The sequence below is a fragment of the Ailuropoda melanoleuca genome, chromosome 3 (assembly GCF_002007445.2).
Source record: "Ailuropoda melanoleuca isolate Jingjing chromosome 3, ASM200744v2, whole genome shotgun sequence".
NCBI lineage: Eukaryota > Metazoa > Chordata > Mammalia > Carnivora > Ursidae > Ailuropoda > Ailuropoda melanoleuca.
The window spans coordinates 103164111-103191062 of record NC_048220.1 but is presented as its reverse complement, the minus strand read 5'-3'; the positions used below and the strand labels follow the sequence as shown (position 1 = coordinate 103191062).

General features: G+C 40.1%; 1 protein-coding gene and 1 pseudogene across 2 annotated transcripts in view; both read left to right on the top strand.

The window, feature by feature from the left end:
• GRIA1 (glutamate ionotropic receptor AMPA type subunit 1) overlaps window positions 1-26952 on the top strand; it is a 312889-nt gene that overhangs the window by 110207 nt on the left and 175730 nt on the right. The gene's annotated exons all lie outside the window — the stretch shown is intronic.
• Window positions 11694-12520, top strand: LOC105239472 (annotated as a pseudogene).

Genomic DNA, 26952 nt, shown 5'->3' with positions numbered 1-26952 from the left:
TCTAAGTTTTTAAAAATTAGCTGTTAACTACCTGAAAATCCAGGTATTTCATTTGAAAATCTGGGTTTCCGGCTTCTCTCTCATTTTTAACTTTCCTAAATTATGAAGTCTAACATGCATACTCAAAGCAAAACTCAAATCAAAGCTCAATGATTTTTTACAAAATTAACACCCAAGCAACCACCATCCAGGTTAATAAATAGAATGTTGCCAGCCCTCCAGCAGCTTCCTCTTACCCCTGTCCCTCCAAAGAGACTCTCTATTGACTCTTAGAACATCTTTGTTTTCCTTTATAGATTTACCACCTAAGCATGCATTCCTAAATGTCAGAGTTTAATTTTGCCTACTTTTTGAAATTTATATAAAGGTTTATATAAATCAAGTATGATTTTCCGTATGTGTATCTATTTTCCTTTGCTCAGTGTTACACTTACAGAATTCATCCATGGTATTGCATATGGGTATATTTTACTCATTTTCATTTCTGTATAGGATTCTATTGTATGAATGTGTCACAATGCATCCATAATTCTACTGTTGATGGACATTTGGGCTCTTTACACTTTTGAATAATCAGTCTATAAATATTCTTGTATATGTCTCTTGGTGCACATGTGCACGTATTTCTGTTGGATGTAAACCTAGGAAGGGTATGAGAATGTTCAGTTTTAATAGATACTGCCAAATAGTTTCCAAAGTGGCTGTACCAATTTACACTCCCACCATCAGTATGTGACAGTTCTCATTGCTCCAAATTCTCTCAAATGCTTGGGATTGTCAATTATTTTAATTTTAGCCCTTGTGGTGGGGGTGTAGTGATAACTCATTGTGATTTTAATTTGTTTTTCTCAAGATTATTTGTGAGGTTTAGCTTCATTTCATACTGAAATGTTGATATGCTTTTGAAAGCAATAATAGTTCATGCCTTTTGTCCATTTTCCTTCTAGGTTATCTGTGTTTTTCTTATTGGTTTCTCAGTGTTCCAGACCTAAGTCCTTGGTCAAGTATTTATATTACAAATATCTTCCTTTCTTTAGCTTATATTTTCACTCTCTTGACAGTATCTCCTGATGTATAGACCAAAAATTGTTCATTTTAATGCAGTTAAATTTATCAGATTTGTTTGTTTTTTTTTTTCTTTTACAGATAGTTTTATATCCTGTTTAAGAAGACTTTTCTTACATTTAGGTCATAGAGATACTTCCCTGTGTTATGTTCTGGTGACTTTATGTTTTCCCATTTACATTAACAATCCACCTGGAATTGATTTTTGTGTATAGTGTGATATAGGGATCTAGAATCAATTTTTCCATATAGATATCCAACTGATAGCATCATTTATTGAAAAGGTCATTCTTTCTTCACTGAACTTAAATGGCTCCTTTGTCATAAATCAAATGACTAAGTATATGTGGTTCTGTTTCTAGTCTTTCTTTTCTATTCCACTGGTCTGTTTATGTGTCTTAGGTCTCGGATTTTACCTATCTTGATACCAGGGACAGCGAGTCTTTCCACCTTTTCTTCAAAATTGTTTTGGACCTGTTATTAGGTCTTTACATTTTTATGTAAATTTTAGAATCAACATGTTGAATTATGAATAAACAAGAGGGATGACATTTAACTGGGTTGGCATTTATCTTACATATGAGTTTAGGAGAATTGGTGTCTTTAAACATCAAGTCTCTCAATCTGGGAACATAATATATTGCTCTATTTATTTAGATCTTCTTATATTTCTTTCAGTAATGTTTTGTAGTTTTTAGTATAGGGATCTTGCACATCTTTTGTTAGATTTATTTTCTAGGTATTTATTGTTTTTTGATGTTATAAACAGTATCTTTAAAAATATTATAAGTGTTTGTTGCTGGCATTTTGAAATAGAATGATTTCTTTTATATTAATTTCATGTCCAGTGACATTGCTATGTTCATTGAGCAATTCTAGTGTTTTCCTGTAGTCTTTTGGGGTTTTCTATGAATACAGTCATGTCAGCTGTGAATAATGACAGCATTATTTTTTCCTTGCCAAATTGGTCATGTTGTTATCTCTTGTAGCCTGTTTACTAATATTTTGCTTAAGAATTTTCATCTTGATTTGCAACAATGTGGATGGAACTAGAGAGTATTATGCTAAGTGAAATAAGTCAGTCAGAGTAAAATAAATACCATATGATTTCACTCATATGTGGAATTTAAGAAACAAAACAAATGAGCAAAGAGAGAAAAGAGAGAGAGAGGCAAACCAAGAAATAGGCTCCTAACTATAGAGAACAAACTGATGGTTACCAGAGGGGAGGGGGTGGGGGCATGGATGAAATAGATGATGAGGGTTAAGGGGGACACTTGTGATGAGCACTGAGTGCTGTATGGAAGTGCTGAATCACTGTATTATACACCTGAAACTAATATCACACTGTATTTTAACTAACTGGAATTTAAATAAAAACTTGAAAAAAAAAGATTTTCATCTTGATTATGAAATGAAGTGCTTATAATTTTCTTTTCTTACAATGTCGTTATTTGATCTGGTATCAAGGTTATACTGACCTCAGAAAAGTAAGGGAGTACTCCCTTTTCCCAGTTTCTCAAAGCATTTGTGTAAGGTAGGTGTTATTTATTCTTCAAGTATTTTATAGAACTCAGAAGTGAGGTAACCTGGGCCCAGAGTTGTCTTGTGTAAAGCTTTAAAAAATGTCTTCAATAGCTGCAACCCTAGTGAATTAAGTTATTCTTCTTGTGGCAATTTTGGTAATTTATGTTAGGAATTTGTCGTATTTTCAAATACCTTGTCACAGATTTGCTCATAATATTATTTCTTTCATGTCTGTTGGATTTGTAGTGATGTTACCTTTTATATTACTGACTTAACTTGCTCACTGTCATACTTTCTCTAAGATTCTTTCGGGGTTGGTTTTGACTTTGTTCTACTTTTTTTTTTTTCATTATTTTCTTGTGTTTAGTTCACAGGGTTTTTTCTAACTTCTTGAAATGGATACTTAGCTAGTGATTATTTTTTACAGCTTTTCTTATTTTCTAATACATGCATTTTTAAAACCATAGATTCCCCTCTAAAGATAGGTTTAACTGCACCATTCATTTCTTGCCTTCTTTCAGATTTACTGATTTTTAAAATTTTTTCACTTTTTACTCCTCTATTAACTTGGGAATTAGATACCCTTTAAATATTCTTGTGGTTACATTAGCACTTGCAACATTCTTTCTTTACTTATCACATAAGTTAAGTTATTGTGTATTGGCACTTATACATACCTCCCAGAGAGTGCGAAGACCTTAGAACATTTTAGCTTTATTTATTTTCCTCCCAATGTGCATGCCGTCATTGCTGCATATTTTTTGTACTTTTAAACTCCACAATGTATTATTGTTGCCATTCTATTCAGTCTGCATTTATTTATACTTATCCATATATTTATAATTTTTACTTTTCATTCCATTCTGTATCTCTAAGTTTTCATCTATAATAATTTTCATTCTCCATGAAAAATATCTTTTAGTATTTCCACTAGTGTGAGTCTGTTGTTGAGAAATATTTTTCCTTTTATTTGTATGAAAATGTCTTTTTTCACATTCTCTCTTGAAAAAAGTTTATGTTAGCTATAGTATATATTTGTAGTTATTTTCTTTTGGCGCTTTAAAGATATAATTCAGGTGTTTCTTGGGAAGAGTCAGATTGTTGATTGTTTCACAGTAATCTGTCGCCCACCCCTTCTTCACTATGGATCCTTTTAAGAATCTCTGTCTCTGATTTTCAAAATTTTTACTGTATTGTACCTAAGTGTGATTTCTTTTAATTAACAGGCTTTGGGTACATTGGGTGGGCCTTTTGATTTTGTGTCTTGATGTCTTTTATCAAGTTTGAAAGCTCTTACCAATGGCCCTTCAGACATTATTTCTATATCTTCCTTGTAGTTTTCTCCTGGTGACGTTCTATTTATATGTTAGGGCTTGTCACTCTAGCCACGTATCTTTCATGCTATTTTCTGTATTTTTCATCATTTTCTCTTTCTGTGCTTTAGTCCTGTCATTTTCTTTTGATATATTTTGAAGTTTACAAATTCTCTTTTAAGCTGCATCCAGTCTGTCATTATGTGTATTAAATTCTTGATGTCAGTCTCTGTCCTTTTCAGATTTGGAATTTCCTCTTGATTATTTTAAATCTTTTCCAGTAGTCTGCTGAAATTATCAATCTTGTATTTTATCTCCAAAAAGATAGTAAGCGTGGTTGATTATAAAATATATGTCTGTTTACTCTAATATCCTGAGTCCCTATGGATCTGTCCCTATTTTCTCTTTTCTGTTAATTTTTATTTATGTTGTTTTATCTTCTGGTATACCTGATTATTTTTTTATTGTGTGCTGGACATTATATTTGCAGAATTTTCTGTAGAAATAACTTGAGGACTAGGGTAATGTTATCTTTTTTCCTAATCAATATATATTTGCCTTCTTATACAAGCAATCCATTATCATTTTAATCCAGTTCCAGAGATTGAGATGATTTGAAGCTACACTACAGTCCCTACTAGCAACTGTCTCTTTCCAGTTCATTTTGACTCTCTTGTTGAACAGCTCTTCTGGGTCCCAACCAAAAGTGATTGTTTCACAGTCTCTTTCCACTGCCACCACTTTTTGGTCCTGAACTCTAAACTCCAGCTTCTTATTTCTGCCTCCTCTTAGTTTAGCTGCTTTCTCTAGAACTGGTAAATGTCTCTAGGGAAAAAGTAGTTCCAAACACAAAGCTTACCTGCCTGGCTTTCCTCCAGCCCTAGATCCTGGCTCTGTAATTCTTCACTTTCTTATTAGCTCATCTACATCTTCAAGAAGATTTTTAAGTATTTTGTCCAGCTTTTCTAGTTGTCCTCATTGGAAGCATTGGTCCAAATTACATAGTCATTAACACAAATGGAAGTCCCGTGCTTTCTCTTGAAAAATTAACAGATATATCTATAATAGGCTGGAGTTGAGCCATGGTTTCCCCCCTTTAGATGGGGCATGCGTTCTCCCACTCACCATAGTGTCCAGCTGGGTCACTTTTCATTTACATTAATCTAGTTGCTGTTGGCATTTGGGATTGAGACTCTTTCCTTAAGTCCTTTCTAAAGCGCAAGGGAAGATAACATTCCAATAAGGTACTACTTGACCTTCCTGGGCTTATTTCTTCTATATATGACATTATATAATTGGTACATTAAGCTAGGGGTTAAAAAAGGGGGGGGGAGCTCCTAAAGTTATTATAGGGTGATCATTCTACTCTCCATGTATTTGAAAGATCTGGAATGCCTAATGGGCCCAGGGCTGCCCTGAGAGGACAGACTTGCCAGATTGCACTGAGAGCTGGTGTCTAGCACAGTCATGATGTGAGTCCAAGAGAGTATTGAATGGAAGACTGAAGACAGGATGAATTAGAAACAGATGGTATATATCTCCCTTGGGTGTGGCGTCCGCTTCCAGAGCAGCTGGCAGTATCAAGAGTGTTAATGCCCTCTAGGGTGCAAAGTAGGGTGAAAACAAAACCACAAAAGATGAGGTAGAATGTTCAGCTCTCCCTGTCAGCAATCAGGAAATCTATCTGCTCAGGGACTAGATGTTTTAGAACAGACTTCATCAAGAGTGTCACTGGCACTTTTATTTATTTTATTTTATTTTAATTATTATTTATTATTATGTTCAGATAGCCAGCATATAGTACATCATTATCCATAAAGAACGTAGATAAGTAGATAAAATAAGAAGGGAAAGACAGGGACACCTGGGTGGTTCAGTTGGTTAAGCATCAGGTCATGATCCCAGGATCCTGGGGTGGAGTCCCACATTGAGCTCCTTGCTCTGCAGGAAGCCTGCTGCTCCCTGTCTGCCTGCCACTCCCCCTCCTTGTGCTCTCAATCTCTCTCTGACAAATAAATAAAATCTTAAAAAAAAAAAAAAAAAAGAGTGTCACTGACATCGAAGAAAAGCCTACAAAGATTTCCAGGTTCCCTGTGGAAGACTAGAAATGTGTGGTCTTATTTACAAAGTGAACTCCCATCCTTTACTCAGTCTAACTCAGTGAAAAATTTGTACTGTATGCAAAATAATCTCTGCCTTCAGGGAGAAGGTGCTTTCTCTAACTGTGGTAGAGAGTGTAGACTTCAGAGCCGGGCTGCCAGCATTCTAATCCCAATTTGATATATCAGGAAGTTGTGACCTTGGGCAAGTTATTTCATTTCTCTGTGTTGTGATTTCCCTATCTGTAAAATAGAAATAACAGTGACGTTCACCTCAAAGTGTTGTTGTAAGGATTTTAAAAATACCGCATAAAAAGTACGTAGAATAATGACTGGCACATGGAATAACTCAAATAAAAACTGCTTTTCATAACTAAATTTGCTTTTATTAGTGTAATTATATACAATATTTAGCATGTTTATATTACGTCTCTCAGAGCCGTGGTTTCTTATCTCTGTTCTGCACTCTTTCATTTCGAGTTCTAAACAAGCTATCTTCATGAGACTTTTTCTTTCTTGGCTAGATGAGGGGGTTATATTGGGGATTTGGAGTATCTCTGTCTGACCCTCCTTTGCTTAGGACTCAAAATCTCCACTGTTTTTGGGATTTGGTTGATTGAGGTTTGGCTCTCCCAAGCAGTGGGCATTCCTATGGCTAAAAGGGCTTTCAGCTAGACATCTCTGCAACCATAATCAAATTCTCTGTCATTTCTTCAGTGTAAGGCAGAGGTGGAAAACTGATTACCCAGTGGTGACTCCAACTTACAGATGTGTGATGGGTCTCACAGATATTTAAAATAAAAGCATTAGGTAGCTTTTAAAAAATCATAGGATTGCCCATAAAAATTCAGATCCTTAGATTCTTTAAAAAAGAAAAATAGAAAGATCTGGACCTGCTTTTCACTTGACAAAGTTTGGCTGAAGCTGTGTGAGCATTGGCAGGGGGAACAGTGTTTTCTCATCTGCCCATTTGTTCATTTTTGCTTCCTGCTGGGCCGTGGAGCCTGTAACTGAGGGAAGCAGTGTGCTTTTCCAGAAGAGATGCCAGACCGGATCTCAAGAGATGCGAGCCTGCAGTCATGACTCTGCTTTTAACTCATTATTTGACCTTGACCTTGGTGGAGTCACTCACCCTGAGTCTTAGTTTCTCATCTGCAAACTAGGGAGAATGCTTTCCTTGTCTGCCTCCCAGTGATGTTGGGATGAGCTGAAATGGGAGTGTGTGGGAGTCCTTGACCACCAGATGCAGGAAAGTAAGGAATTATTGCTCTTATCTGCCATTTTCACCTAAGTTAGGTATGAATGACTCCTACAAGTTGTGATAGGCAAAAATCCTTGAGTGCACTGGAGTGCTGAGAATGAACGGGGAGAGAGTGCCCCATGATATGAAAAGCACACAAAATAGAAACACCAGTGAGCCTACTGAATCTGCAGTCTTCATGGGGGAGCTTTGGGAACATGAGAATCTGAAGGTGGTATTAACCAGCTTCATTTTATGGATAAGAAAATGGGGGCCCAAATGGAACATGAACCTGCATAGCAATTCCAGCAACTTGTATCCTTGTACATGTTCCTTAGCCTGTGTGAGCCTCTGTTTCCTTGTGTATAAAATGGGAATGTTAGACTAGCTCGGAATGCACTGTGAAGATTCAGTGGGATGATGTGCTATAAGTACCTAAAACATACTGTAAATGTCTATTAAATGGGTGTTATTAATTCAAATCAGGCATATGCCAACTGAACCATTGGCAAATCAGGAAGTAGTTAAGGTAATAAGACATATTGCTAGTGGCTATTTCCTTACCAGAAAAGAACTTTTCATAAACCGTACGGGGCTTCTTTTACTTCTCATTGCACTGAGGTAACTCAACCAGTATTGTTGCCGGCATTTTCTGCAAGGTTTATATGATACATGACTATACGTGCCTGTATCAGTTGCAAGTTCTGAGCATCCAAGGCAGTATTACCATTATAAAGTGTTTGTAGAATTGGACCAGTGTGCTTCCCCTTCATAAATCTTTAAATTATACCCTTACTCAGCTGGAAAGTAGAAATCAGGGCCCAAAGAACACTTATTTCTTTTTGCTTTTCACTACCTTGCATACTTCTTTTCAACACCACATCTGAATATTAAGGCAAGAAGTGCTCAAGGTCCTCTGGGCTCTGGAAGGCTTGAACAAATTAGCATTCTTGGAGTCAGTCCTTTTTGGACTAAATTCCTTTTTCTTTTCCTCTCCCAATAAAATTCTCTGTTCCAGAGAGTACTTTCTCAGCCACTCCTTTCCTAATGTAATTCTGTTTGATTTCCACTGAGCGGCTCCTGAAAGGAGCTGCTGAACCATGCCTCAGCAGGCATTTCAATTCCTGAACACCGGCTTTCCAGCAGGAGCTGTTCCACATGCATCTTTATATCCAGTAATCATGCATTTAACCAAGATGATTGACATGGCATTTTTCCCCCCTCTGTGCTTCCAGCCTACTAGACTTATTTGTCTTCCATGGAAAGGCTCCCCCCAGTTTGGGTTCCTCCCAAATCAGTGAACATACACACACATGCATGAGTCAAACACACCTACACACACATGAATGTAATAGGTCCTGAGTCTGTAAGTCTACACTGAGCATTTAACATTTCATTTCCAGACTCCACGTCTCCACTGAAGTTTTCGTCAGCTGCTTCTTTCCTTCTTTATTACCTCCCTATCTCCCTCTTTCTTTCCTTTCCTACCTCTACTTCTTTGTTTTTTCTCTGCTTTTTCCCAGAAATCACCTTGCTGTTGTTGTTAGTCATCACAGAATCTTACATTCTTCAGTGTTAAAGGGGCTTGAGAGCAAATAATCCTCTCACTTTAGTTTTGGGAAGTCTGTGTGCCAGAAGGGAAACCAAGTGCCATCGGTAGCTTTCCTTTGCCCTTAGGAAAACTCTTAAACTCCACTGCATGGCTCGGACCCTGCCCACTACCTCAGCCTCCTCTTCTCCTCAGTGTCCACAGGTAACCACAAAGGCCCTTCAGTCCCTGTCTTTGGTCCTTTACACATGCCTTTCTCTCTTCCTGGATAGTCCTTCACGTATATATACCCCTTCCTCACCACTTGACCTCCTGTTTATTCAAGTCTCATACTGAATGGTACTCCTTAGGGGTGCCTGGGTGGCTCAGTCAGTTAATCGTCTGCCTTTGGCTCCGGTCATGATCCTGGGGTCCTGGGATCAAGCCCTGCATCCGGCTCCCTGCTCAGCGGGGAGTCTGCTTCTCCCTCTCCCCCCTGCCTCGTGCACTCTCTCTCTTGCTCTCTCTCAAATAAATAAATCTTAAAAAAAAAAAAATACATGGTACTCCTTAGACCTCACACCATACCCTGTTCATTTCCTTCATGGTGTTCATCATAACTTGTAACTATGTATTTATGTTAGTGTCTAGTTGTTTAATGTCCCTTCACTTAAAAGAAGCAAGATCTCTAAGGACAAACACCTTGTCCTCCCCCCTCCACATTATTTCCTCAGAACCAGATACAGTGCCTGACATTTGAGAGTAACAACAAATATCAACAGTAAAGCAATAGCATCTAACATTGAGAAATTAACTAGTTTCAGGCACACTGTTCTAAGATTTTTACAGGTGTTCTATGTATATTTAATACTTACAATATCCTATGAGGTAGATATGATTATTATCCCCATTTGGTGATCAGAAAACTGAGTGGTCAAGTCACTCACCCACGATTATATGGCTGAAAAGTAGCAGAGCAAGTTTCTAACTCAGACATTCTGATTCCAACACTTGAACCCTCAACCAGGACATGCTGTGCCTCTATTAAGCACTCCATTAATAGTCATTGAAAGAATAAATCAAAAATATTTCAAAATTAGTTAGTTGCAAAACTGAGGTTAAAACTTAAATTGTTTGATTGATAATCCACTCCTCTCTCTATGCAGGCCGACAGTCTCTCGGGTAGGAAGAATGCAGTAAAAGAAAGAGAAAGAGAAGCAAATTAACAAATTGGTCTGTTGTTGACAAGGACCTGGGGTGGGAAAGAGAACCTAAGATGTGGATTGTGGAGTGAAGTGGAAATCATCATTTTAGATTCAGGCGGGACCCCGTAGCAGGTGGAAAAACACTAAATTGGTTGAAGAGTTCTTAAGATAAGGAATCAGGTTCTCCAGAAACATCAAGTGGAATTACAGTTATTATCACTAACAAGTCAGGTAATTCTTATGCTTTTGATGGTATTTTCCAAACCTGATTTCAAAGTTTAAGTAACCATCAATGTTATGAAAGTACTGATCAGAATTTTAGGATGAAATTTCTAGGAATGAATGTGCTTTGTTTACTCTTGTGTCCACAGCATGATGGACAGAGCCAGGCAAATAGTAAGTGTTCAATAAATATTTGTTTATTGAATTAATGAAAAATGCACACAAACAAATCTGTCAGCAGGAACTTACTGAATACCGGTTATTAAGGCTGTGAAATTCAAGGCACAATGAGAAACTCAAAGAAAAGTAAGTCAGATTCCTATTCACAGAGAGGTCATAATCTAGATGGACCTAGTAACAACTATCACTATCAATCACTACTGCCATAATTGGGAATTTGCTTTGTCTAGCTGCTATGGTATATCCCTTTATTTATCATTAGGTCATTTTCATACTTGCAACAACCTTAAGTGATGGCACTACTACTCCTCTCCATTTCCAGATATAGAAACTGAGAGTTAGAGATGCTAATTCCTTTCCCAAGGTCACAAAATCAGGAACTTGTGGAATCAGGATTTGAACTCAAGTCTGTTTGACCCTGGAATCAGCCATGCCAAATGTACTCATCCCATTATTTCGAGATCACCATCTATGTGTAAGAGGCATGATGAGACTAAAGAGTTTGCAAATGCTGCTTACCTACGTCTGAGATATTTCCGTTCTTCACCTGCCACAATCCTATTTATTGTTTAGGTCCCAGATTCATTGACACTCCCCCCAGAAGACTTCTCAATCACTTACAACTGGGTTAGCTATTCCCTCCTTTCTGCTCCCATTGGAACCTTCCAGAGTCCTGATCATAATTCTTCTTACCCCACATTCTGATCACTTATGTTTCCTACCTATTAGTCTTTGAGTTCCTCCATGATAGCAGTTCATCTTCCCAGGACCTACACAGTGCCTGGCATATACTGTATATCATTTAATAACAACTTATTGAATGAATTAATTTTAAATAGAAATTGCCATTATATGGATCCAAGTAATATACAGCAGCATTCAAAGGAGTAGTACATTCTTAAGCACTAAATGGAGCTTAAGGGCAAAGGACTTTGGAAAAGTTGGGGAGGACACACAGGCAGTGCCACACAGTGCTGGAGTCGATGTTATAGCCCTGGTGGATGAGTGGAGGGCCACATGTGGTCCCAGAATTAGCGTTGCAGCCAGGAAACTCTTGCTGAGGATGCTGTTGTTCGTGGTGCTCCATACTAGTAGTCCCTACACCGTGCTTGTGGCTCTGCAGGAGAGACTCAAGAGCAGGAGTCCATCGTGGTGGTAAAGCTGAGTCCAGAGCTACATATAGGGCTAACTGTATCCAAATTGGGAAGTAAAGAAATCTGAAGGAAATTCAAAACCACAACACTTACTGATTGAAATACATTGTATTGTTTATACAAAGAATAAAAAGTTTGGGATAACTTACTTTGCTAAATCATGATGAAGAAAGAACAACAGCCAAGGAAGACAACCTTTTACTCAGAATTACCTAAATTGTAACTCCATGCCCACTTGAGTGGACTCATTGGTTCTAACACCATGAAGAAAGAAACAACCAGAAAGCCAGGTCTTAAAATCCATGATCAGATGACTACCAATGACAAGGGAAAGAAAAGAACATTAGAAGATTGCTTCCTGATATTTCAAATTATTCATCAGCTTACTGCTAGCCCTGAGGATATTCTGATGGTTGCAAAATATGTCATTAAAGAAATTTCAGAGGATGGTGTCAAGTACCTGGAACTAAGGAGCACACCAGAAGAGAAAATGCTACAGGCCTAAGACTTTGATAGACTCTGTACTGGAGGGTATGAACTGTCCAAATAAGACAACTTAGACGTTGGTGTTAGATATTTGATAGCAATCAACAGAAGAGGTCGGCCCTTTGGTAGCCAAGGAGACTGTTAAACTTGATAAGGAGTTCTGCCTTTCTACTAAGGATGTATTTCTTGGCCTTGGCCTCAATGGAAATGCTACCACAGGACAAACAAAAGGATCTTGGAACCTCTTTTAGAAGGTAAAAAAGCATGTCTGATGTTAGCATTACATCTTTCAGAGATCCAAGCCCCCCCAACCCCCCAAAAAAACAAAAACCAAACAAACAAACAAAAAGCCCCACAAGTACTCCTGGGTTTGCTTTCTGACAGAATCTGGCATGGGACATTTCTCAGACCCTCTGAAGGAGGATCCCCAGATCTGGCGGCCTTTTGAGGCAACACTCAATACCACTGGGTAAAGCTTAGGACTTCAGGTCCTCCAGATAACCCTCTGTCCCTTCTTCCCCCAGCTTCCAGGTTACAACCCATTTTTAGAGAAGTACTGTTCTAAAAATGTAAATATCATTTAGTAATGAAAAAAATTTGAGTTGAGGGTCATGCGATTATTAAGTTTCCTAGCTCTGAAAGTTTGGCCTATGTGAACTTAAGCAAGTTATTTTTCTCTCTGCACCAGCATTTTCATCTATACCTTTGAGATGACACAAATTGGAATGTTGGGAATTTGAAATGAGGTATTACATTAGGAACCCAGCAGAGGGCTCTGTTCTTTGTAAGTACTCAGATGTTTATCATGGTCATGCTGCTCCTGCCTTCTAGTATTCTTCCTGTCTTCTAGCATTATCATTAGGGAAACTCGGGAGACTAAAGCATTTCAGACAGAAGGACCCTTCTGAGTAAAAGCATAGAGATATGAAGAAACTTCCTGCCCTTGGATATAAAGACGATTCCTGACAGGGTGAGAAATGCTATAGATATTTAATTCAGAAAGAAAGATTCCTCTGAGCCAAGCAATCAAATATTCAGAAAATTAGAGAGCTAGTAAAATCACACTCCATTCCTGTTTTTAAGGGTTAAATGTCCAAATGAAGAGTCCCGTGTGTGTCTGAGTCCAATGTACGTGTCTTTTCCATTAAATATACAGGCAGGGCTCTGTAAGGTGACTGCCATTTTGTTCTCAGTAAGTAGATAAATAAGTCATTTGGTCCTCGGGAATATGGGCTGCTGACTCTTACTCTCTCTGGGGAAGAGTGGTATGTTATTAGCCATCTTCTTTTTCTGGAGTATGACATCAATTTTGGCTCTGTGTCTGGTCATCTAGTTTTTTCTAAGGCTCCCTCAGTGGAAATGTGAAAAGATGGTATTTGGTCCTTGTGACTGGAATTAGGAAGAGTGGGTATGCTGGTATGCACAATCCCCTAATTGTCCTCCTTGCCTTTGCTCTTCACTGAGCCACCTCCTTTCAATCTGTAAAATTTTATAGAATTAGCCAACTAAAGAATACTTCAGAGTAGGCCATTCCCTCATCTAGCTCCTATGGTGGGTCCCCACAACCAATTTAACTTGCTTATCCTTCTCTTTATATCTATTATTTGAGTTTACCCTCCTTTTTTTTTTTTTTGCCTTAAGTCCTTTTGATACACTATATGCTCCTATTACCCTAAACAGCTGGTGACACCACCTGCCCCCCCCAAAAAAAGGTCACATGCATACTATGTCTTTGGCCTCTCTAACTTTCTTCAAACTTTTTTCTTCCACTTAGAATGCCCACATCCTATTTTGACTATCAAAAGTCTGGATATGTGTGGGGTAGGTATAGTAACAACTAGAAAATAACAGGATTATGTGGTTTCTTATGTATTGAATTTTTTTTCCCCAGAGATAACCTGTTTGGTTAGCAATTTGGCTTAAAATTTTGTTACTTTAGCAAGAGTGTAAGTGGATGGACTAGAAATCTCTGTGGGGCTGGGATGGAGAGTGTGATAGATGGAATCTAGGGTTTAAACTTTCTAATTAAAATTATTACAACCTATGGAGATAGAGTGCCCTTTATCCTATGTACATCCACATTTAACCAGCTTTCAGACTTTAAACAACCTTACAATTTTGGAAGACTTTTAATATATAAATGTGGAATAAAAAGTTTTCTAAGCCAGATGAAAGAATCCATCACTCTTGCATCCTGTAGGCAAATGCATGTTGACTATAAAACTATGTGTGAGTTGAGTAATCAGAAGGGGGAATGAAGCATGAGAGACTATGGACTCTGAAAAACAAACTGAGGGCTTCAGAGGGGAGGGGGTGGGGGAATGGGATAGACTGGTGATGGGTGGTAAGGAGGGCACGTATTGCATGGCACTGGGTGTTATACACAACTAATGAATCATCGAACTTTACATCAAAAACCAGGGAGGTACTGTATGGTGACTAACATAATATAATAAAAAAATATTATAAAAAAAAAGTGTGAGTTGAGTGATTTTACAGTCATGGTCATTGGACTTGTTAACAACAGATATCAGATGAGAAAAGCAGCAGGTGAGTGTGGAGTGAGCAGTGGCTGCTGACAAAGGGAAGAGTGACAGCCGACAAGGAGGGAGGACCCAGTGGAGACTACATATTTGCCAAGTGTGAAGCTGTGTGGACACCAAAACAAACAAAAACAAAACACCCTAGTACCTCAGGAGTCCGTAAGTTGTCATATACACCAATGCTTACGATTATTAACCAGCAACCAGTTATCCTATGCCTACTATGTGCCAGATCCCATTCCAGAAAATCCAAGGGAATTTTTTTAAAAGTATAAAATACAGCACTTAGCTCTGAAAATACTTATCATCTGCAATACTACCACATCGGCCAAGGTGATGTTCTGTATATTAATCTCTTTTTACAAAAACAGGGGCATGTGTAGAACCTAGTAGGAAGTTTTTTTTTTTCTTCAAAACATTTAAAATTTAGTCACTCACAAGATAAATGTGTTTACTACTTTCTCGAAGATACCACTTCCTGACAATGCTAGTAATAGAGACATTTCAGAATAATGACCTCATAAAGTTCACACAGCCGTCTCTCAGTGCAGACTTAGAAAATACACAGTCATGACCTCACTCAGGCCAGAGGCAGGTCTTAACAGCTTGATAGGACTATGGTCAGAAATGCAGTTTGGTGAAAATGTTTTCCCTCCTGTTAATTTATTTAATGAAAGGGAATCTCATTAAAGGTGCATATTTTTCCTGAGATTCTGCAGGGATGAGACCATGGCCCCTATGGGACATTAGATAAAAAGAGTTGGATCTTGAGCTAGATCAGGAACCCCCAAATTCATCCTTGTACTTAAGTCATTTGAACTCTTTGGTTATTTTATTCCGTCAAGCCAGTCATTTAGAGTTGAGGAAGATCTTACTTATTTCAAAAGGCTGATTTAGGGTATTTTCCCTGGGGAAGGACATCCTCTATAAGCAGGCAGTGACAAAGCCGCTGGTACTGTGAGGAGAGATGGATTACTGCCCATATAATATGGAATGTATTGGTGAGGGTAATCATAATGGGAGCCTTATAAAAGCAGCAGGCAGAATGAGGGCCAACCATTCATTTAAAATGGAAAGGGAATGTGTATGTTTATCCTACTGCCCACCAAATTTATTTTAGGAGAAATATAATGAAACAGAAGACAATGAAGAGTAGGAAATGCTACAACTCCTAGGCCTTCTGGCCTCTTAAAATCTGAGCCAGGCTAGGAAAAATATGGAAAAATATGGTGAGAATACTGAATTTGGAGTAAAAAAATGTAAGTTCAGGTATTGGTTCTTTTGTTACACCCTCACTGTTTGACCTTGAGGACACCATTTCCCCCTCCCAGAGCATCCTCTTCTTGCCTATGAGGAAAGGGATTAGATGAAGCCTCTATGGGTCTTTTTACTCCTGGCATTCTAGGGTTCATTAATAGCTAAAACAAGGATCTTGTTTTTTAATGTGTAATCTACAATGAAGTATATACAGTGAAATGACCTATAAATTCTGCTTAACTTTAAATGTGAATTAGATGCAAATACACAATGAAAAATTAGGGTGAAAGTCATTACTCTGTGTAGATTAGGAGGTATAATATGATTCCTTTGCAGTGGGAAGAATTAATTTTATACAGGCTAAGCATTGAAAAATGTTGGGAGAACCAGACACTACTATAGTCTGGGCTTTCTTCCTCTTTGGTGAGATTTTTCTTTTCTATTTTTGTACCCATGGTTAAGGGACGAATGTCTGTAGGATTCTACATGGGGCTATGGCATAAGCACTTATAGGAATATCAGATCATGTGAGCATAGTCATAAGTAATGATACCGTCTATAGATTTATATGATCCAGAGGACCTGAGTGTGTGTGGTCTCTGGTCAACCAGGCATATAACCTACCTGTCCTGAGAGAAAGGAAAATTTAGCCAGTTGTTACATATGAACTTGAGTTGAGAAAATAGTTCAGGAGCCAGGGAATTTGTGTTTACTGGGTGCCACAGCCAGTGTTAGCACTTGACAGATTGTCTTTCATTTAATCCATAGACTAGAAGCTCCCTTTCAGAATACGGCTTTTAGACATTATTTGCTTTCCTGATTCCTATGAGTAAAATGGGGAAATTGAATCTTGGAGGGGTTAAGTAAGGTCTGACAGCCAGTAAATACTATAAGCTGAGAATAAAAACTTCTCTGACTCCAAGGCCAATTCCCTTCCACAGCACCACATTGCCTTCTGGAAGTTCTGCTTCCCACTTTAGTTCTGCCTTTATTTGGCTCTGGTACCTAAAACAAAGCACTTAAGTTCTTGAATCTCAGTTTTTCATCTGTTAAAAAATCATAAAAACCAACCAACCAAAATTGGATATATGGCCTTTGCTCTTCTTCCGTGGCTTGTGGATGATCTCTACAGGGCCACAGTTCATTCACTGGGAATGGTTCCTCTTGCAGTCATGAAACATGGTGGCCGTGGACTTAATAGGTCCATGTACAACCTGAAGCTATATGTAAATTATATTGTATTTACACATCTGCATTGTATTAGAAGGGTTCAAAGCTTTCCTGAGGCTGTCAATGAAATCTGTATCCCCAAATGTCTAAGAACCTTCTGATTAGTAGGTCTCCTGATGATGTCTTCTAACTCAAAGCATCTGTAGCAATTGGAAATAAATTAACGTTTAGTACATGAAGGGAGCTCAAAGGCAGAACTGACACTTGCATCAGAGACTATGTGGTATCATGGAAAAGGGACCTGGCAAAGAATTGAGGATTCTGGGTCCTGGTTTACTCTGCCTTGTCATTCAAAGAGAGATGCTAATTTCTGCCTGCCTCTTCACTAAAGCAGTTATTATAAGAATCAAATGTGATAATATGGATGAAAACACTCCGAAAAAAATATAGTATCTTGCAAACTTATGATATTAACTGTGAGATATTAAAGTATCAAGTCATTTCACTAGTTGTCAACTGAGAAAGGGGGAAAATTGCAGGCTCCATCAGCAAAATTTAGAAGCCCTGCTTTTTCATCTTTCAGCAGGGTCCTGCAGCTGATACTTATGTGTAAATTTCCTTGACTTTAATGAGAATTGGTTGCAAATACAGCTTGCAGAATTCAAATGGAGATCATTGCCTCTCTTGGAGCAGACAAATAGAACTTAAAGTTTCTTCCCTAGGCAAGAGTGTTCCTCTTTTATCTCCTTTCTTCCATTAGTCAGTGATTCTTAAAGGATGGTCTAGGACCAGCAGCAAAAGCATCATCAGGGAACATGATAGAAATGCAGATTCTCAAGCCGTACCACTATGTTAGGTTCTATGGGACTGGAGACAAAGAATATGGCCCTGTTTCAAGGAATGCAACTCTCTCAAGGTGCAGAAAGTATAGATACCTTTGGTACCCTTGGCAGCTGAAGAGCAATAGGATCCAAAATTAAACCATTCATATGTAAAAGCTAGCTCCATGCTAAGGGGTCTTCCCTGAGCCTCACAGTTATGGAACATAGCAATAAGTACGGAAAGAGCTAATGTTTTTGAGCATTTGTCATATTCTTAGCACTCTTTTAAGTGATTTTTTATGGGTTACTGTATCAGGACTCTGATAGGCTCTGAAAATACAACTGTGAAATGTAACCATCCTTGAGTAGCTCACTCACCAATGGAGGTTATTAGAAGGAAGGGGCGCATCACTGTCCCAGCGAGAAGGACCATGGAAGAGTAAGTTCAGGGTGTTTTCCGAGACCTAGTGAGGCAACTACCCTCAGCTTTATGTGGTAGAGGTTTCTCAGAGGAGGAAATGCCCAAATTTAGGCCTCTAAAGGATGGGAAGAACAGTAACTTGACCGTGGACAAAATTGAGATTTAGGGCACTTGGACACCTGTCCTATGAGTCACATAGCAAGTAAGTGTTAAGTGTTGGGACTTGAATTCAGGTCAGTCCAGTTCCAAAGCCCTTGCTTTTAACCATTAAGCCTAGGCCAGAAAATAGGTTTTATCAGGCCTGTCAATTCTGATGAATTGGTAGTGGCTTCCAAGCATGCTGATGATGAGGACTCTGAGGACTTCACTGGGCTAAACTGGAAGGAATGCCATGATCAATTAGTGATGTCTGCCTTGGGTGCGGAATAGGGGAGTATGCGTGTCATGCATTTGCTGACCCTACACTGCTGAGTACTGCCTCCAGGACTTAGCACAAAGAGAGACAGACCTGCAGAGCTGGTTCTTATTCATGTCACATTGTCTCTGACTTCAAGGAACTTATAGCTCAACAGCATCAGCGGGGGCTTATTATATGTTACTAAGAGGTACTAAGTGACAGCTCAGGATGTTACGAGCAGATGGAGCATTCGGTGAAAAAGAGAAGAAAGCTTTCTTTCTTTCTTTTTTTTTTATGTGAAGACACTGATTAAGTCTAAGAGTGAAAAACAAACAGCAATAAAGAGCAATCTATCTTATTAATCCACTAACCTTCAAAATTTGTAGGCCAATTCTGTTTTCATTCTTTACCACTGTTACTTCTATCAACATGGAAGGTGTTGATATAACAGAGAATGGCATGGTTTGCAAGTAATGGGATCCATATTGTCAAGTCAGCTCCCTTGTGCCCAGGGGAAACTTAAATTTAGAAATGCCACCCAAAAAATACGCATTCAGCATACCTAATGGCTCATCTTTGGAGCAGTATGGAAGTTGACACCAATCAGGGATTGAGAAGATGGCTCTTTAAGGCAAAGATTATAGCTAATTAGTGCCGGTTCACTTCACACATGGTTTATGGTGTTGGTAAGATGGTGCATAAGCTCTTTGAAGGCTAATCACATACTGTTTCCCTAGTATATTTGTTAAACCAGCGTATGGATTGAAATAACAACAACAACAACAACTAAAGGAAACAAATGGGTACCATCAAGTCAGTCAATAGTTGGAAATGACTTCCAGATCAATTTCCTTTGCAAAAAGTCTTTTTCACTTCCCCTGATTGCACCTTCACAATTTAACTGTTACAAGCATTTTATCCTTGACATTAAAAATGTTTTTAAAATGACTCATGTATTGGATACAGAGACCAAAAGGAGAAGATGACCTCTCCCCAAATCCTCTGGTCAGAACTGTTTGCCATCTGGGCATTTCTCCCCAGGAAGGCTGTGTGAACAATTATCTCTCACTAACTGTGACTTGGCAAGCCAACGTGCCCCCATTTTCAGAGGCTTACTTGGTGGTTACGGGCAGCCTTGTTTGTCATCATCTGAACAAGCTGGAAGTGAGGATGTAAACCTCAGCAGTCCCCCACTCTAGGGCTGTGCCTGCTTATTATGCTTTCTGGTCATCAGAAACTAGCTTTTCCCTGGCCACCCCCTCCCTCAAAGCATTTACATCAGAGATGATGGGGAAGCTCACCATCTTAAAGCCTATTTACCTTATCTTACATTGGAAGACAAGATGTCACAGTACCAGAAATCAAAACATTTCTTTGGTCAAGTCAAGTTGACCAGTACAGAATTATCTCTGATTCATTTTATATTTTAAACATTATCTGAAGCCTCAACAAGGAGAAACATGACAATAGTCTGGAGAAGAGGCTCTGGCGTGTAGGCTGATAAGAACTTCACCTTTTCTCATCCCTACCAGATTAGATAATCATGCGGAGAACTATGAAAAACAGCTTCTATATACAGGGACCACATATCTTAGTCTCCTCTCTGTACAGATCTCAGCAAGAAGAAGGTGTTCTGGAGTCCAAAGTTGGAGGACTTCAGTTTAGATTCCATGTTAAATGGAAAGAGAAGAACCATTTAAAGATTTGCATTCTAATATATTCAGGATCCAGAAGTTTCTCCTGTGCAGGGCTTCTGATCCATTCATGCAGTAGAGAACTACCAAGTTAGTTCAGGGAAACTACCTTATTGGCTATGCAATTTATTCATGTTCTTCCCCCCTGGTAGGCTTCTGGGTATGCATCCCTAATGTATATCTATTCTGTGAGCAGTACTGATGCTGAAGCTTAGCTGTGTGCTGTCGTTTGTCCCATCCTTTTCTCTTTACTTCTGGTACATGGGCTGTTTTCTCCTCCATTACATGGAGAGAGACACAGCCCAGTGCTTTGGGTGGAGCCCAGGGCTGCTGGTAAGGTAAGATCTGGCTTCCATGTCTATATCTGGCACTAACATGTGTGACTTTGGACAAGTATCTTTCCCTGTGCCGGCAGCCCAGGATTGGCTGATCCCTAAGGAGCCCTTCCAGCCCTAACATTCTAGGACTTAGTGGGAACTGGAATTCTGGGTTTGACTGAGTTCAGTGTAACCAACATTTGCCAACTGCCTTCCTCTTTGGCAGTGAGCACCATGCCGGGCACTGCAGGAAATGTATTTCTATCAGAAAGCTCTCTCTGATACCACAGCACTCACAGGCGAGCAGGGAGTAGGATGAGAAAAGCAAGCTTATAGATATCTCCAGTGCACAGCAGAACACACTGTGTGCTGTGAGCAAAGTACAAATGATTACAGGGTCTGAAAGAGGCAGGAATTGCATCTGTTTACAAAAAGTCAGAATAACACTTCATGGCATTTCAGATGAGCCTTGGCAGAGAGAATTCAAACAGGAAGCAGTGTAGTTTCCATAGCAACATTTACTGAGCAGGTATTTTGTGCCAGTCACTGTTCTGAGCACTTTGCACATAAAAACTCATTGACTTCCCTCATTGTTTTGACACAGAAACCATGATTATTCCCATTCTGCATATGGAGAAACTGAGGCATAGACTGTCTAAATAACAGGCTTAGACTCTCACCATGAGCCAATAGCAAGTGACAAGTGCCAGGATTCAAACCCAGGTGATCTCGTGCTTACTTCCAGTACAGAGGCTCCACCGACGCTCACGTGTAGGAACTCTCGGAACCTGGAGACTGGAGAATGAAGAAGGCCTGACTGCCAAGATGAGCTTTGTGACCCAGAGCAAGTCCTCTTGTGCCTCTGAACTGCCAGTTTCTTATCAGTGACATGGCAGTGATAAGTACTTGCCTCATTGAGTTTTGATTATTCAGCAAAGCAGCAGGACTAAAAATACTTTTTTTAAATGATACAGAGTCCTATATAATTTTAAAAAACAGAGGAAAGCAGAAAGAGCAATGGGAACAAAAGTTCAGAGGCGGTAGAGTGCGAGGCATATTTGGGTACATATTCAGGGCAGAGTGCTTGTCGGCTGTGCTCTGTGATTCAGTGCACCTGATAGGTCAGGTTAGGGTCTCTTCCCCATGGTTGCACCTTGAGTGATTTCCACCCAGAGTCTTGCTTTAGCTCATCTCTGGTAGCTACTCTAGGCCTTGACTCTGCTGTCTCAGTGTGAAGAATGACAAATCCAGCTTATTTTCCTTGTGTTTTGTATCGCTGACACTCACTCTAGAATGCCAGTGTGATTCTCATCAGCAAGAGTTCAATGGCAGTATTTGAACAGGAGGACTGGACCCCTAACCCGCAGTACTAATATAGACGTTGGCATGTCACTTTTAGCAGCATTAGCCTACTAGGAGTGACAGTAAAGGACGGTTAGTGTGGAGTGGAAACTTGTCTGCATAGAGAAATAGACTCAAACCGGCAATGTTTGTGCAGCAAGATGTGTTACCGTCATCTCAATCCGGGGCAAAGCAACATCTTTAGATGCTGCCCAGGTTACCATGGGGACTTATGGGGAAGGTGGAAGGGGCACTCAGTGGGTAAATCCAAGAAAAGGGGAGCAGCTCAAGGGATACCCAGTAGGAGATACACTGGGCTGGGCTTGGAAGAATGACAGCTGGCTTGATTTTTGGCTAATTGACCCTGGAAATGTCACTTCACCTCCCCGAGCTTCTGTTTTCTATAAAGTGACACAATTGAAAAGATGCTCTCTAAAATACCTTGGATTCTAAAAAGCCTAAAAACGTGCAAGTTATTTTTAAGCAGAAACTTAACTACAGCTATTCTTAGGCTCCCAACTAGAAGCTACATGTGATTTTTCATTTCCTATGAACTGCAGAGGTAAGGTTTTCAGTTGCCTGTTGCTCTTATCTCTCTAGTGAACACATGATGTTGTTTACAAAACAACAGCAGCAACATGGCAACAATAGCATGTGTAGCAACAGACACCACAGTAGCCAGGAACTGTGTGCTAAGAACACATTTTAAGTGCATTTAATTCTGAAAACAGCACCATTAGGTGGGTACTATTATTATTTTTGCAATACAAATGAGGAAGCTAAGATTCCAGAGTTACTCATTAACTTGCCCAAGGGACAGATTGGGGAATTGAACCTAGTTGGTCCACTGTCAAACCCTGTGCTCTTAACCACTCGGATATCCAGCCAGGAATGAACATAGTCAGGTGACACTACGTATTCCAAGTGGCCCTTAAAGTCTCTCTCCCATGAAAAATGATCTCTAAAGATTTCTGTATAGGAATCAGAGACTTTATTCCTCAGGAAGGAAGAAGGAAGTGACTAACTCCAGAGTAAGAGAACAGGATAAGCAATCTTTTCCCCAGAGTGAACTCTGATGATGCCAAAGAGCACAGGCCTACTTTGGAGGAAAGAGGGCCACAGGGACAAGAATGGCACGGGAGAAGGGCAACGGCCTCACCTGCTCAGTTGTCTGAAAGTTGTTCTACACCAGCATTCCCAGCCCTGCCTGGCATTGCTCTGTGGCCCCGACCATGGAAAAGGCACAAGGAAAAGTACACTGGACGGTGGTCACAGTTGATAAAGCACACAAGATGGAGAAACCATCTGGGTGTTCCAACCTCACCTAGAAAGCATCTGTTCCCAAAGCACTATTAAGTGCCAGGTCTCCAGAGAGATTGCTAAGACACGGCTCGTTCCTTAACGGAAGGGCTCATTGTAAAAGACAAGAAACAGATCCAGGCATGGTTGGCATTAATGCAAGACACTAAGTGCAAAAATGAGAGTCTGAACAACTTGCTTTGTGTATAAAGAGAGGACCAGACACAATTAACTCCAGCACAGTGCGGAAAAGTGCTAAGTGCACTAATGGAAACGTGAGCTAAGAGCCCAGGGAGGGGTGGATTGACCCCGGTGGGGGTTCTCACGGAAGCAGTGGTATTTCAGTGGGATCTTGAAGGACTGGAATGAGTGGAGAGGGCAAGTTGAAATTCTCATCATCACAGGGAAATAGGTGTTAGGAGGCATGTCAATCTGTCTGTTTGCTTTTCTGAAGGGAGGATGGCTACAAGCATGGAGTTGAAGTGCACACTGATCCAGTTGTGATTCCCAGATTGGCCATGTCCACGTGACCTTGAACCTTTGTATCTTTATCTGTAAATAGAGATGCTAATACCTTCTTCATGAGATTGTTGTGGGCAATAAAGAAAATAATGCATATGTTTAGTAATGCCAATGTTTAGTAAATGCTCAATAAAGGATAGCTTCTAATCTGTGTTATTGCTGCAGTGAACATTATCTGGCTCCTCTGGGTGACATCTGAGGCTAAGCAGCCACTATTGGATATTTGACAACTTAAAAATGAACTAAATCCACCTACATATTCATTTGCCTTTGCATGTTCCCTCTCCCCATGTCCTTCCATAGCCAGTACCTCTGCCTACTCCTGAATCAGAGTTTTGCTTTTTTTGTTTTGTGTTGTTCTGGTTTTCTTGTCCATACAGTAGACCAAATTATTGGGTTTTGTGTTCTAGCTTCTTTTTTATGCAGTACAGTTCTGCACTGGATGGGGCACTCTTTGTACTATTTTCAGATCCAGGAACAAGCACAAGACTACTACCATGGTCCGCTTCTTGAACGGAGCCCTTGCCCGCTCAGCTACCCAGGCTTGCTTGGGCTCATGTTCATCACCTTGCAGCTGAGAATCATCAGAGAACATTGGAATCGTAGAGAACTGCCACCCAATCTTTTGCTTTACCAATGAGGACCTTGAGGCCCTGAGATGGGAAGAGGCTGGTCAAGTTTCTACAGAGAGACAGGGAGGGTAGCCCGGTACACTAGACACCAAGCTGGGGACTCACAGGCCAATGTATCCTGAATGGCTGCCCATGACCTTTCGCTCTGTAGACTTAGCCCCTGAGGAGGCCAAAGATACGATTCCTTCCCTCCCTAGTCCTCCCTCCACATCCCTCCTGGCTTTGGGTGAAGCTGGAAGCAGCAGCTCTTCTAGAAGTCCATGTTGTACACACAGCTTCTCCTCCCACAAGGCATCCTTAGGATGTCTGCCCCTGCACTGCATACTGACTTGGGGCCTTCACAGCTTGGAGCCCAGCTGACAGCCAGTGAGGTGCAAAGATGGAAAACACTTTAAACTGCCTCAGCATTGAAGAAGTGAGGAGGCAGGTAAGTAATGTCTATGATGACCAACTCTGTAGAGAGTTGATAAAAATGAGGAGACTCTAAGGCCTTCCTTTTCCTGCTCTTCTGAGACCAAGTATGTAAGTACCTTTAATCTTACGTAGCAGCTCTGGCTGTTTGGTGCTGGTGACTAGGTCAAGGAGGACTGAAGCCTCACCTGGGCTCCATCGGATACAATGCTAGGAAATGGAGGCACAGGATCCTATGGGATACATTATGGGGAAAATAAGAACCAAGGCCCCTGCTTTTAGAGGGACATTCTAGTGTGATGAGGGAGACAGATTTATGAACCACTAGTAAAAATTGTACAAGAGAAAAAGAAAATTCTACAGAAGTACAACGTGTTCTGTACATTCAGAAGAAAGGGCAGTTCTTTCTCAAGATGGAGAACAGGGCGGACAGCTGAGATTGAGCCAGGGCTCCATGCTCAGCAGGGAGTCTGCTTGAGATTCTCTGTCTCCCTCTCCCTCTTCTCCTCCTCCCGTTCGTACACACATTCTCTCTGTCTCTCTCTCTCTAATAAATAAATACATCTTTAAAAAAAAAAAAAACGTTTACATCCTTGGTCTCAGGAGAGCAGGAGAAGGAAGGCCTTAGAGTGCCCCATTTTTATCTACAGTGTTGGTCATCCCAAACATTTCCTACCTGCCTTCTTCTTATTTTCCCCAAAATGTATCACATATGATATGTTGAATCAATCAATAAGTTAATCACTCAGTGAATGTCATGGTGTTAGATATATTAAAAGGTGATTCAGCATAATAGTAAGAACTCACACTGTGGAGTCAGACATACATTAGGTTTGAGTTCTAGCTCTCCCATTACTGGTCCTATGATGTCCACTGACATGTGCCTCAGTCCTTCTTTTATAAAATAATGATTATCATAATTATAGTAGTGCATACACTCTAGGGCTGCTATAGAGCTTAAAAGATTTAATGAATATAAAATATAGTCTATTTCCTAGCATCAAAGTGCTCAATATATGCAAGCAGCTATCAGTAATACTAGAAATCATCATCATCATCACCATCATTTGTTGCCATTGTCATTATGCTGGTGACCAGAATCCCCAAATCCTAAATCAGCCCCTCTCTTCCCTTAGATATAAGAGGGAGATATGTAGCTGAAAGACCCATGGAAGCTTCTTTCCTCAAGGCACTCACCAGATCTCAGCTCTCTGGAACTCAGCACTATGGGGACCGGAAGAGACCAACCAAAGGCAGTGGGTGGCTGGGGAGGATTTTGCTCCATATTTCAAATTAGGCAGATACAAGCTTTCTACCTCAGATCTACAGAGAAGAGGCCCCTCCTACCCATACTCAAAGCAATTTCATGCCTCACAGCTCCCCAAAGACGCAAACCCAGCAGAGATTTCATAGCTCTAGCACCACAGACCATAACTGGCCTTGCCACATGCATACCTGGCTTGAAGGAGGGGGTCATCCTCCCAGGTAGGAGGGCAGGTGGCGCTGTGGCGATAGCGGTGGCTGTATGACATGTGTGGGTGTGAGGGAGATTGACAATGTAATGCTCTAAGGTATGTGTAGAATGTATGGAGGAAACCAGAACTTGAAATATAGAAATGGTTATCGGTGATGTGATTAGTGGGAACAGAACTGGATCTGCAAATGACCATGCTTGTATAATCCATGCCTGTCCTCTTACAGTTGAGGAAACCAAAGTCCTCACTTGAGGAAGAGAGTCCACTCACTTGTCGATTCATTTCCTTGGCACTGGTTATACTTCTCAATGCTGTGCACCAGCTCAGTATGCTTAGAAAGGGAGAAAGAGGTCCTGTTCTCAAAGCTTATAGCCTTAATTTAAGAGGAATAGATAATTAACAAGCCAACAATGACCTAGATGCAGTGAAATCTCTCATAACCAACCTCCATTCAGCCATCTCTTTAGATTAACCTGTGTTCCCCATTCTCTCTGTAAACACGCCAGCTGACACTCCTGGTGAGCTCGAGGCCCCTAGTCAGTAGCCTCTTCCCTGATCAGCCCGTGTATTTCTGTTCACATCAACTTTGTTGGAAATGTCCAGGGAATCAATTCTGTTGTTTCCAAACCTATT